Source organism: Rhinopithecus bieti, unplaced genomic scaffold, assembly GCF_001698545.2.
Source record: "Rhinopithecus bieti isolate Rb0 unplaced genomic scaffold, ASM169854v2 scaffold_5130, whole genome shotgun sequence".
Lineage (NCBI taxonomy): Eukaryota > Metazoa > Chordata > Mammalia > Primates > Cercopithecidae > Rhinopithecus > Rhinopithecus bieti.
In genome coordinates, this window is record NW_016804792.1 from 143,919 (window position 1) to 157,949 (window position 14,031).

Genomic DNA, 14,031 nt, shown 5'->3' on the forward strand with positions numbered 1-14,031 from the left:
GGGGCCGGGGTTGGGGGGGGAGGTCATAGAACTCCCAAGAGATTACATCTTTTGTTTTCAGTTACCAGGGTGAGTAGAGAAAAACCATCAGGTGGGGCCAGGATTAGACAGGTCTGAGCTCAGACTCTCTAGGTGGGGCTTGCTGCGGCCACTGTGGGGAGTTGGGGGTGGTTCTCACGTCAGTGGAGTTATGTTCTCTGGGTGATTATGGCTACCCTTGCTGTTTCATACAGGTTGCCAGGGAAATGAGAGGAAGCCAGAAGTGACAGGCCTTACCTAGCTCCTAGGCAGCCAGCAAGACCAGTCTCTCTCGCACCATGACTCCCCACCTGCATTGAGTTTATATCTAGGTGAGCGAGCTGAGATCTTACCCCAGGGCACAAGCCTCCCTGTTGGGAAAGTGGGCAGGGCTCTCACACCTTGCCTTTCCACCTGTCCTCACCATTTGATGTGGCTTCTGTACTTGTATCTGCACTTCTCATTTGCTCCCCTCAGACTCTGCTCAGGAAAGTTTGTGCTCAGTCAAAATTATTACAAAGTTCAGCTAGGAGCTCTTTTTGCCCTGTGGCCCCTCCCCAGTTCTGCTGGCCACCTTCCATTCCAGAAGGACCTCTGTGAGATAAGGCCAGGAATGACTTCTCTGGGGCTCAAGCTAAGAACAGGGAGGGTCCTGATGCTTCTTCTACTTTTATATTTTGCTTTGCTGCCTAAATCCATTTCAGCTCTAGGTAAGGTTAAATCCTTCTCCTGTGATCTGGATTTTCAGGTTCTCCAGTGAGGATGTGTGTTTAAAGGTTGATTTTTTCCCCCTCACTTTTTGGGAACTCACAGTGTTTTGGCTGTCTCATGGGGTTTGCAGCGGCAAGCCTCTTCTTTCAAAGGGTCTGTGAATTCTTCCAGTTTTTCTGGTATGTTCCTGCAGTGGTTCATGGAGTAAAAGTTCACAGTGTGAGTCTCCAGACACTGTCCTGTCCATCTAAGCAGGAGCTGCTTGTTAATCCTATCTGCTGTCTGCCATTTTATGGGAGATATTTTTTCTGAATCCAAATTGCCACTCACTGCCTTTTAAGTGGGGCACATATCCTGTTTACATTCAAGGTTAATATTGATATGTGCTGATTGGATCCTGTCATTGTGTTGTTAGCTAGTCGTTATGCAGACTTGATTGTGTAGTTGCTTTATAGTGTTTATGGTCTATCCATTTAAGGATGGGTTTGTTGTGGCTACTAACAGTCTTTAGTTTCCATGTTTAACTCTTCCTTCAAGACCTCTTGCGAGGCAAGCCTGGTAGTAACAAATTCCCTTCATGTTTGATTGTCTGAAAAGGATTTTATTTCTCCTTCACTTGTGAAGTTTAGTTTGGCTAGATATGAAATTCTTGGTTGAAATATTTTTCCTTTAAGAATGCTGAGGCTGGGCACAGTGGCTCACACCTGTAATCCCAGCACTTTGGGAGCCTGAGGCAGGCAGATCATGAGGTCAGGAGATCGAGATCATCTTGGCCAATGTGGTGAAATCCCATCTCTACTAAAAATACAAAAATTAGCTGGGCTTGGTGGCAGGCACCTGTAGTCCCAGCTACTCAGGAGGCTAAGGCAGGAGAATCATTTGAACCCGGGAGGTGGAGGTTGCTGTGAGCCGAGATCGTACCATTGCACTCCAGCCTGGTGACAGGGTGAGACTCTGTTAAAAAAAAAAAAAAAAAAAGAATGGTGAATATAGAATATAGGCCCCCAGTCTCTTCTAGTTTGTCAGGTTTTTGCTGAAAACTCTGCTGTTAGGCTAATGGAGTTTCCTTTGTAGGTAACCTGCCCCTTCTTTCCAGCTCCCTTTAATATTTTCTCTTTGCCTTTACCTTGGATAATCTGATGACTATGTGTCATCAGATGGTTATCCCATATAGTATCTCACTGGAGTTCTCTGAATTTTCTCAACTTGAATGTCAACCTCTCTAAGTGAGATTGGGGGATTTTTCATGGACAATATTCTCAAATGTATTTTACAAGTTGTTTGCTCTCTCTACTTCTCTTTCGGGGATGACAAAGAGTCATATGTTTGGTCTCTACATAATCCCATATTTCTTGGAGGTTTTGTTCATTGTTTCAAAATGTTTTTTTATTTATTTTTATCTGACAAACTTACTTGAAAAAAAAGTCTTTAAGTTCTTTTCTCAACTTGTTCTATTCTGCTGTTAATATTTCCAATTGTATTATAATATTTTTGTAGTGAGTTTTCAACTTTATCAGATCAGTTTTGTTCTTCCTTAAAATGCCGCTTTTGTCTTTCATGTCTTGTACTGTTTGACTAGATTCTTTCATCTTCATTGCCATCCAGATTCTGAATTCTATGTCTGACATTTCAGTCATTTCAACCTATTTACGAACTATTGCTGGGGAGCTACTGTGATCATCTGGAGGCAAGAAGACACTCTGGTATTTGAGTCACCAGAGTTCTTGTGCTGGTTCTTTCTCATCTGTGTGGCCTTATGTTCTTTTAATCTTTGTCATTTTTGTCTTTTAGATGGTGCTTTTTGCTTTTGTATTCTTTGATGCTCATGAGGTTTTGACTGTGGCATAAGTTGGGTTTAGTTGACTGGCTTCATTTCTGGATGATATTAGGGGGCCCAGGCTAAGCTCAGCACTTCTGGCCTGTGTGCTCTAATCCTGAGTGTTGGTAGGAGGCCCACAGCTGTGTTCTCTGCCCCCTCGAGGACAAACACTTGCTTCACTGGAGGGGCCAAGTTTCTCAGTCTGTTGGCAACAACAATGGGAAATGCTTGCAAAAGCACTTCACTGGAGGAGTGAGTGATAGTGGGGTTGTACCCATGTGCACATGCTGGTGGCTGGGCAGCAGTGCATTGGGGTGCATGCTTGTATGTGTGCCAGGATCAATAGGGCAGTGGTGTGGTGATGTCTGCACATGTGTTTGCCAGCAACAGTTGGGGGTAATGTGGTGGTGTCTGAGTGCATGCATGCTGTCAGGGGTGGGACTTTGGGGTGGCGAGGCCCATGCACACATATGAGCCAGTGTCACCAAAATGGTGAATTCCATGTGTGCACCTGTGTAGCAGTGGGGGAAAGCCACAGGTAAGTGCACACTGGAAAAGCAGTGGGAGGAAGGGTTTGGCATGTCTGCGTCTACTAAGGCCTGTCTGCTGAAGTTGTCCAGTGGTTAGGTGGGATCTGCTGTGATGTCTGCTGCACAAGAAATCCTGGTTTTGGAATCCAAGCCTGCACTGCAAGTGGATGTGGTCAGAAGGGACCCAGCAAGAAGCCAGCAAATGAAGGGTGTTCAGAACAAACTGACCTTGTCCCCATGGGTAAGAGAGCCCTTCTGTGTCCAGGTTAGAGAGCCAACAAAGCCCAAAGCCACTTAAAGGAGCATGGCATGCCTTGGAGGATGGGTGTCCCTGGTCATGCTCCATTGCAGCCATTCTCACACAAAACTCTCTGGGCTCCACAGAGACTACAGTACTATCCCTGCCACTTCTTCATGCATCTCTTCCTGCCAGTTCAAATGTCTGAGGGCATCATGAGGGTCTCCTGAAGCTAGGATTCTGGAGGCCCATGAAGGGCATGAACCACTCTTCACCTGTTTAAGTCTCCCCTTCTCCAGGAACCACTGGAGGCTGGAATGAGTCATGGTGCTTGGCAGCACTCTGCAGGGTTTTCACCTTCCTCAGCTCAGGAACTGTGTCCTCCCTCTTTTCACCCTTAATGCCTTTCTTCCAAATATCTACTTGGAGTGTGCTAGTATTCTTGATGGTCTGATGTCTCAGTGGGAGATGCTCTTCCTGACTGAGTCTAGTCACCCATCTTGGCTCCCCTCTCCAGAATTAATTTTTTAGAAAGAAAAAAAAAGATGCACAAAACTTTAGCTAGACTAATTGAGAAAAAATAAAACTCAAATAAGTAAATTCAGAGATGAATAAAGAGTCATTACAACAGATATCACAGAAATACAAAAAATCATGACAAATTATTGTGAACAACTATATGCCAATAAATTTTATATCAGAAGAAATGAATAAATCCATGTACATGTACAATCTACCAATACTAAATGAAAATTTATAAATATGTTTGAAGAAATAAAAAAATCTGAACAGAATGAAAATGAGTAAGAAGATTAAGTTAATAATAAAAAGCATTCCATCAAATGAAAATGCAGGATTTGATTATTTCACTGTTGAACTCTACCAAAGATATAAAGAAGAAGGAATACTAATTCTCCTCCAAGTATTCCATAAAATTGAGGAGAAGAAAATACTTCTAAAGTTATTTTATGAGATCAGCATTATCCTGACTCCAAAACTGGACAAAGATACAACAACAAAAAAATGACATACCAACACTGATGATAATGAATTCTCAACAAGATACTAACAAACTGAGTTTAAAACAATATGAGAAAGATTATTCACTATGATCAAGTGGAATTCCTCACAGGTATTCAAAGATTGCTTAACATACAAATGAATAAATGTGATTTATCACATTAACAACAACAAAAGACCAAAACCATGTGATCTTATTTTGGATAGAAGCAGAAAAAGCATTTGAGAAAATTTAATATCACTTCACGGTAAAAAGTCTCAACAAATTAGGTATAGAAGGCTTGTCCCTCAACACAATAAAGGCCATATATAATGTTCTCACAGCTAACATCATACTAAACATGGAAAAGCTGAAGGATTTGTCTCTAAGATCAGAAACAAGACAAGGATGCCCACTGTCATTACTTCTATTCAACATAGAACTATAAGTTCAAGCCGGAGCAACTAGGTAAGACAAAAATAAAAAAAGAACCAAATAATAGAAAAGTAAGCCAAATTGTCCCCATTTGCAGATGACATGATCTTATGTAGAGAAAACCCTAAACATTTTACCAAAAAACTGTTAGAACNGGGTGGCATGTCTGCGTCTACTAAGGCCTGTCTGCTGAAGTTGTCCAGTGGTTAGGTGGGATCTGCTGTGATGTCTGCTGCACAAGAAATCCTGGTTTTGGAATCCAAGCCTGCACTGCAAGTGGATGTGGTCAGAAGGGACCCAGCAAGAAGCCAGCAAATGAAGGGTGTTCAGAACAAACTGACCTTGTCCCCATGGGTAAGAGAGCCCTTCTGTGTCCAGGTTAGAGAGCCAACAAAGCCCAAAGCCACTTAAAGGAGCATGGCATGCCTTGGAGGATGGGTGTCCCTGGTCATGCTCCATTGCAGCCATTCTCACACAAAACTCTCTGGGCTCCACAGAGACTACAGTACTATCCCTGCCACTTCTTCATGCATCTCTTCCTGCCAGTTCAAATGTCTGAGGGCATCATGAGGGTCTCCTGAAGCTAGGATTCTGGAGGCCCATGAAGGGCATGAACCACTCTTCACCTGTTTAAGTCTCCCCTTCTCCAGGAACCACTGGAGGCTGGAATGAGTCATGGTGCTTGGCAGCACTCTGCAGGGTTTTCACCTTCCTCAGCTCAGGAACTGTGTCCTCCCTCTTTTCACCCTTAATGCCTTTCTTCCAAATATCTACTTGGAGTGTGCTAGTATTCTTGATGGTCTGATGTCTCAGTGGGAGATGCTCTTCCTGACTGAGTCTAGTCACCCATCTTGGCTCCCCTCTCCAGAATTAATTTTTTAGAAAGAAAAAAAAAGATGCACAAAACTTTAGCTAGACTAATTGAGAAAAAATAAAACTCAAATAAGTAAATTCAGAGATGAATAAAGAGTCATTACAACAGATATCACAGAAATACAAAAAATCATGACAAATTATTGTGAACAACTATATGCCAATAAATTTTATATCAGAAGAAATGAATAAATCCATGTACATGTACAATCTACCAATACTAAATGAAAATTTATAAATATGTTTGAAGAAATAAAAAAATCTGAACAGAATGAAAATGAGTAAGAAGATTAAGTTAATAATAAAAGCATTCCATCAAATGAAAATGCAGGATTTGATTATTTCACTGTTGAACTCTACCAAAGATATAAAGAAGAAGGAATACTAATTCTCCTCCAAGTATTCCATAAAATTGAGGAGAAGAAAATACTTCTAAAGTTATTTTATGAGATCAGCATTATCCTGACTCCAAAACTGGACAAAGATACAACAACAAAAAAATGACATACCAACACTGATGATAATGAATTCTCAACAAGATACTAACAAACTGAGTTTAAAACAATATGAGAAAGATTATTCACTATGATCAAGTGGAATTCCTCACAGGTATTCAAAGATTGCTTAACATACAAATGAATAAATGTGATTTATCACATTAACAACAACAAAAGACCAAAACCATGTGATCTTATTTTGGATAGAAGCAGAAAAGCATTTGAGAAAATTTAATATCACTTCACGGTAAAAGTCTCAACAAATTAGGTATAGAAGGCTTGTCCCTCAACACAATAAAGGCCATATATAATGTTCTCACAGCTAACATCATACTAAACATGGAAAAGCTGAAGGATTTGTCTCTAAGATCAGAAACAAGACAAGGATGCCCACTGTCATTACTTCTATTCAACATAGAACTATAAGTTCAAGCCGGAGCAACTAGGTAAGACAAAATAAAAAAAGAACCAAATAATAGAAAAGTAAGCCAAATTGTCCCCATTTGCAGATGACATGATCTTATGTAGAGAAAACCCTAAACATTTTACCAAAAAACTGTTAGAACTAATAAACCAATTCAGTGAAATTGAAGGATACAAAATCAACATACAAAAATCAGTGGTGTTTCTATGTACTAATAGCAAACTGTCAAAAAAAATCAAGAAAACAATTTCACTTTAAATAGCTATGAAACTTAGGAATAAACTTAACCAATAAGGTGAAAAGGCTCTACATGGAAAACTATAAAACTTTAAACAAAAAAAAAAAAAATGAAGATGACATAAATAAACTGAAAGAATCCCATATTCGTGGATTGGAAGAATTGATATTGTTAAAAATGGCCATACTCCCCAAAGCAATCTACAGATTTAATGCAATTCTTGTCAAAATACCAATGACTCACAGAAATAAAAAATCTTCACTGAAATAGAAAAATGATCCCAAAATTGGGAACCCCAAAAGATCCTAAATATCCAAATCAATTTTGAGCAAAAAGAAGAAAGCTAGAGGCATCACACTACCTGGTTTTAAAATACATTACATGAACAACATGGTACTGGCATAAAAAATGATGGAATAGAATAGAGAATGCAAAAAATAAATTCACATGCCTACAGACAACTGATTTTCAACAAAGGTGCCAAGAACACACAATGCAGAAAAGAATGTCTTCAATAAATGATGCTGGAACAATTGTATACACACACACCAAAGAATAAGACTAGTCCCCTACTTTTACCATATTTCAAATTAACTCAAAATGGATTAAAGACTTACATGTCATGCCCTAAACTATAAAACTATTAGAAGAAAATATAAGGAAAGCACTTCATGACATTAAACTGGGCAAGGATTTTAAAATAAAAGCTTGAAAGCTTAGGCAACAAAAACAAAAAACGACAAATGGGATGACATCAAACTAAAAACCTTTTGCACAGCAAAATAAACTGGTAACAGAACAAAAAACAATTGACGAAATGGGAGAAAATATTTTCAAACTATACATCTGACAAGGAGTTATATCCAGAACACAAAAAAAGCAAATGCCACGAACAACCTGATTAAAAAATGGGAAAAAGTGGCCAAGTGCGGTGGCTCACACCTGTAGTCCCAGCACATTGGGAGGCCCAGACAAGCATATCATGAGGTCAGGAAATTGAGACCATCCTCGCTAACACGGTGAAACCCCGTCTCTACTAAATATACAAAAAATTAGCCAGGCATGGTGGCGGGCACCTGTAGTCCCAGCTACTTGGGAGGCTGAGGCAAGAGAAGAGCGTGAACCCGGGAGGCAGAGCTTGCAGTGAGCAGAGATCGCGCCACTGCGCTCCAGCCTGTGTGACAGAGCAAGACTCCATCTAAAAAAAAAAAAAGAGGGAAAAAGTACTTAATAAATATTTCTCAAAAGAATACACAGAAGGTCATCAGTTCAATATAATAAATTATTAGGAAAATGCAAATTAAAACCACAATAGAGATAACACCTCACTATATTGTGGAAGATGTGGAGGAAAGGAATCACTTACAGGCTGTTGGCAGGATTGTAAACTAGTACATTCATTATGGAAAACAGTATCGGGGTCCTCAAAAACTTAAAAATAGAACTACCATATGATCCAACAATCCCTCTACTAGGTATATATTCCAAAGGGAATGAAATCTGTATGTTAAAGAGATATCCACACATTCATGTTTATTGCAGCACTGTTTACAATAGCAAGGGTATGGAATGAACCTAAATGTCTAACAGTGAAGGAATGAATAAAGAAAATAATGTATAAATACACAACACAATACTATTCAGCCATAAAAAGGAATGAAATCATGTTGTTTCCAACACCATTGATGAACCCCGAGAATATAATGTTAAGTGAAATAAGCCAGACATATAAACACAAATGCCACATAATCTCACTTATATGGAGGAATCTAAGAAAAAATAAAAAAGTTTTCATAGAAGCAAAGAGTAGTACCAGAAACTGTGGAAGAGAGTGGGGAAGGGAGGATAAGGAGAGGTTCATCAATGGGTAGAAAGCTAGAATTAGATAGGAGGAATAAGTTCTGCTGTTCTGTTGCACAATAGGTTGATGATGGTTAATAGTAAAATATTGTATGTTACCAAGTAGCTAGAAGAGAGACTTCTGAATGCTATCACCACAAAGAAATGATAAATGCATGAGGTGATGGGATCCACTGACTAAACTGATTGAATCATTGCATGACAAAAAATATGTATGGAAACACCTTATTGTACTACACAAATATGTATAATGTGTCAATTTAAAAAATAACAATAACATTCTTTTTACAGTCACAATGATTTATATTTGCCCCAACACTGTTGGGGATAGCCTGTGTTCCACTCCACTGGCCAACTTGGATAATATCAAACTTTTAAAATTTTACCAACTTCTTAGGGAACAAAAATGCGAATATGTTTTCATTGCATTTTTCTTACTTTTAAAAGAATGTTTAGTGTCATTTCATAGATTTGTGGGTTTTTTATATATTTTTTGAGAATTATCTGTTCATATTCTTTATTTTTTTATTGACTTGTAGAAATCATGTATATGGTATTGACTACCAATGTTTTGTTACTGTCTTTATTTGTCTTTATATACTGTTTAACTGCCTCTTGCTACATTAGTAGACCAAAAAAAATGTGTAGTCAAATCTCTTTTAAGCAGTATTTCTACGAGTTGTATTCTGTTATATTCCCTGATGTATAGATGAGAACCCTGAAACACATAGAGACACCCAGCTAGCAAACTCCTAACCAGGTTTGGAACCTGGGTCTAACACCAGGACTACTAGAACATAGAGATTTTTCTGTTAATTTTTCTCCCCTTAATGGCTTCTGAAATTCCAAAGATAGGTTAGCAGAATTACTAAGTTCTAAGCTTCCCAGGATAAGGAAGAAAGTTTTAGAATACTTCTCACTTCCCACAAAACGTTAGGAAAAAGTGTTGGAGAGTGTGTTGCCTTTGATTATAGCTCTGTGTATTAGTCCATTTTCAGGCTGCTGATAAAGACACACCCAAGACTGGGTAATTTGTAAAGAAAAAAGGGTTTAATGGACTCATAGTTCCACATGGCTGGGAGGCCTCACAATCACGGCAGAAGGTGAAAGGCATGTCTTACCTGGTGGCAGACAAGAGAGAGCTTGTGCAGGTCAACTCCCCCTTAAAAAAAAACATCAGATCTCATGAGACTCATTCACTATCATGAGAACAGCACAGGGAAGACCTGCCCCCATGATTCAGTTACCTCTCACCAAGTCCCTCCCACCACACATGGGAATTATGGGAGCTACAATTCAAGATGAGATTTGTGTGGGACACAGCCAAACCATATCACTCTGTTTTGGTCTTCCTATAACAATGGCCAAATAATCAAAAAAGGCATAAATAAACACATCAAAGTATGTTTTGAGAGCAAAAACTTGTTAAGGGAACAATTAGCAATATATTTTACAAATATATACACACAAGCATGCCCTCCTACACACTTGCACACACGTGCTCTTGTAAAAAGTTGGTGAGGATGGGCACAGCCAGGTGGAAACACAACGCAAACAGAAACCTCAGGAGCAGAAACCTCAGGCTGCTGTAGAAGACCTGATGAGACTGCGCTAAGTTAAAATGAGGACTGGACGTCCTGCAGCAGCCTGTGGAGTTGATAGTTGTGTGAAAGTAGCTTTGCCTGCTCTGGAGCACATGCTCCAGGGCAATGGAATAAATTCCTTGAGCGAGTCCCTGGACATGTGCCTGAACTGCCTGACCCTATCCACCCCTGTGTCTTCCCCATTCTCTGCGAGACGATTATCTTCTGCCCATGCAGCAGCAGCCTCTTGCATTCCCCATTCTTTTTCCTCAAATTTGAAGTTCATTCTGTCTCTGCCTTTCACTCTCCCAGCACCTCTCAGCTGGGTTCTTTCTCTCCATTCTGACAGTGTCCCAAGCTTAGCTCAGGGGGTCTTTCCAGCCTGAGTTCCCAAACTGTGCATGGGACCATTCTCCTATTTCATTTTTGACAGGACTGTGGTTCTTTCCTCTCTTCTGAGTTTCTTTTTGGAGATGTTCCTCAGAATCGCAGGCCTGTGTCCTTGTCGTGTTCCCTGATGGCACAGACGTCTCGATTCAACAGCAAACAGTGGTATCTTTTGCCTCCAACATTTCCTGATTTTGCATGATTTCATTAAAATATACCTATCCACTCTATCTAATCAGGTAATCTGCACAAATATGGTCATTGGAGACAGTGGTTTAATGTTGTTCTGTCCCCCCAAGGAACAGACAGGGACACAACAGGATCCTTCATCAGAGAATGCTTTAACCCCAAAGAATGACTCATATGGTGAGAACTGCAGCTTCCACCCCAGGTGGGCATTTCGATGTTCATTAAATTACACTGGATAGGTGAGCCACCCACTGTCTCTGCCTGAGGCTAGGTCTAAACCTAATATTTATGTAGGTCAGAGATTTTTTTTGTTCTCTCTCTCATTTCACAGATGAGAACTGCTCTTCTCTTCTGTGTTGCATGTATCGATGCCAGAAAAATGTCCATAATTCTCTGTTCTGCATCACTTGTTACACAACTACTCAACGCAAAATTTGATATGTGAAAATTGGTTTTTTAAATTTTTATTTGTATTTTTTTTGGCAGGCTTTGGAAAAGGCCTGTTTCCTGGCACTAAAAGTAGCCAGCCTTGGCATGAACAGTCCCTGACAATTCCCAGCATATGGTAAAAGAAGACGCTTCTGCCCACCCATCAGGTAGGTGTCATCTTTCTGACTGGAGCAATGATAGATGTCGTGCGTGGAGAGCAATGACTGCCGGGAAAGGTGCCAAGCAGCCAACTGGCCAACACTAGTGAGCAGGTCAGAATGTACCAGGCCTCTGGGCGAGGCAGGCCTGCTTGTACCCAGCCACGCAGAGGCCATACGCTAGAAAAATGAACACACAGACAGGTCTTGACTGTGGCTGCAGAGTTGAATATTATTATTTGTTTTTGCTAAATTAGCTGTAGAGTTTTCAGTAGAATGATAGCTTTGCAGACTAAATATACATGCAAAGCACATCAGCTTCTTCTTTTAGACCAGATCCTGTGAGTCAGCCTTCTTATGTATGAAATGGACTTAGCCATCTCAAAGAGGAGGGATCTAACAATCAAAGTTTCTGCTATTCAGTTTATCAAAGCATTTTGTCTTCAGCAATGACTGTCAATGTCAGTCATTTGACCATTTTCATTCTTTTGGAAACCACTTTGCTGTTTTATCAAAAAAAAAGTATGCTCTATGTAGAAAAGTCTAATGATCCAAAAAGTACAAAAAAGAACATGAAAATTATCCAAATACCACTGCCTAGATATAATCATAGGTAATACTTTGAAAAATAGTCTTAAAGATGGCTGGTCACTGTGACTCATGCCTGTAATCCAAGCATTTTGGGAGGCCAAGCCAGGAGAATCACTTGAGGCCAGGAGTTTAAGACTGGCCTGGGCAACATAAAGAGACCTCAGTTCTACAAAAAATGTAAAAAAGTAGCCATGCATTGTGGCGCATGCTTGTATCCCAGTTACTCTATCTAGGTGCTGAGGCAAGAGGATTGCTTGAGCCCAGGAGTTTGAAGTTTCAGCTCATTGTGATTAGGCCACTGCACTCCAGTCATGGTGACAGAACAAGACCAAACAAACAAACAAAAATAGCCTTAAAGAAGTACCTATATTCCTAAATACAATATGTTGCAAATGAAATTACACCATGAATGCTTACCTATAACCTGCAATTTTTTATTCAATAATACATTATCAACATTATTTTTTAATACAGTATCAGAGACCACTGCCTGTGTGCACTGATGTTTACTTACGTGATCCCCTAGGGAGAATATTTAGATTGTTCCCAGTTTTCTAGGACTATTGCAATGCTGCTGGTTACATCTTTTTGTACTTGTTCAGTTATTACTTTAGGAAAATTTCCTAGAAACTGGACTGTTGAGACAATGGTAGGAACATTCTTCTCTTTGACATATACTGATAAACTTTCCAACAAATACTTTATTGATTTACATATTCTTAACACTGCATTTTATAACACTTTATATATTTATGAATGAATTTTTGTTTACAGTCTAGGAAAAGATAGCAGTTGGTAGTTTTCACATAACTGGAATAAAAGTGCTTATTAAGGAGAGGGAGTAGGAGCCCACTTGGAAGATGTTGGTGGGGCCATTGGCAAGCAGCTGACCAAAATCTCTGCTACATTTTTTTGGAAATAAAATATGAAGACTTCTGATCAGCAACCTCAACCACAATAAATGTGACCCATAATCAAGCTGTTTTGTCTCTCACCATGCTCTCACTCTCCCTAAGACACATCTCATGTTTTTGTCTCTTCTCAGAACTCCATGGTTTTTCCTCCTCCTTGACTTCAGTAAATGACTTCTCTTAAAACTCTCCCAAGATAAGATAGAAGCCATCAGAAAGGAACGTCTTCTTTGCAAATGAGTTCACAGTTACAAATAGTGGTAGGTTTGATATACATTATATGTCTTGCTTTATTTTATTGCATTGATTAGACCATCTAAAACAATGGTGAATTATAAAAGTCAGGCGCATGGATGTTAATGGGAATGGTTTAATAGTCAACCTAAGTATAGTGCTTGCTCTAAGTTTCCGGTGGGTACCCCAGCCCAGTGGTTCTCACCAGAGGCACTGTTGTCACCCCCACCCTGGAGATATTTGGCAATGTCTGCAGAGGGTTGCTACTGGCATCTAGTGGGTAGAAGGCAGTGACACTGTTAAACATCCTACAATGCACAGGAAAGAATCCCACAACAATTATCTGACCCATAATATCAATAATGTTGCTTTTAGGAAAGCCTGCCTTAACTCAGGGTCCAGCCTAGTGTTTACAGAAGTGGCCTCTGGAGACAGACTGCCTGGATTGCAATCTTGACTCTACTACTTACAAACTGGAGTTTGACCAAATGAGGTTAAAATTTCAATAAAGCCTGAATTATGTACACACAGACCATCATTGCTTTGGGAAATCCTTCTACATGCTGATGACATTATAATTAGAAAATAGCAGGTGTGAAATAAGTGAAAATTAAAAGTGGAGCTATTTGTTGTCTGTCTTGATACTTAATGGGAAATACTTTTGGAAAGAGTTTGGAATGGGTTTGTTTCCCCAGGGGGAAAAAAAAATCACAAGGAAATAAATCGGGTTGTGTATAAATTAGTTAAATTGAACTTGAGTGGAGACCTTCTAGAGCCATACCTCCTGCACATTTTTCCCTCCTCCTGACTTTGTCGAAAGCCAGTGTAGATAATTAATTATGTGGCTCTACGTCCATGTTGTGCTTCTGTCATCTATTAGCATCACCCTGCCTGGATAGTGCCCTG

At 39.7% G+C, this 14,031-nt stretch overlaps 1 long non-coding RNA gene across 1 annotated transcript; it reads left to right on the top strand.

Moving 5' to 3' along the window:
- Nucleotides 1-78: 78 nt before the first annotated feature.
- On the top strand, nucleotides 79-13,631 carry LOC108528565 (uncharacterized). The gene is made up of 5 exons (XR_001885192.1): nucleotides 79-132; nucleotides 234-350; nucleotides 11,289-11,398; nucleotides 13,026-13,151; nucleotides 13,501-13,631. It is a non-coding gene; the product is annotated as an uncharacterized LOC108528565 (long non-coding RNA).
- The last annotated feature ends 400 nt before the right edge of the window (nucleotides 13,632-14,031 follow it).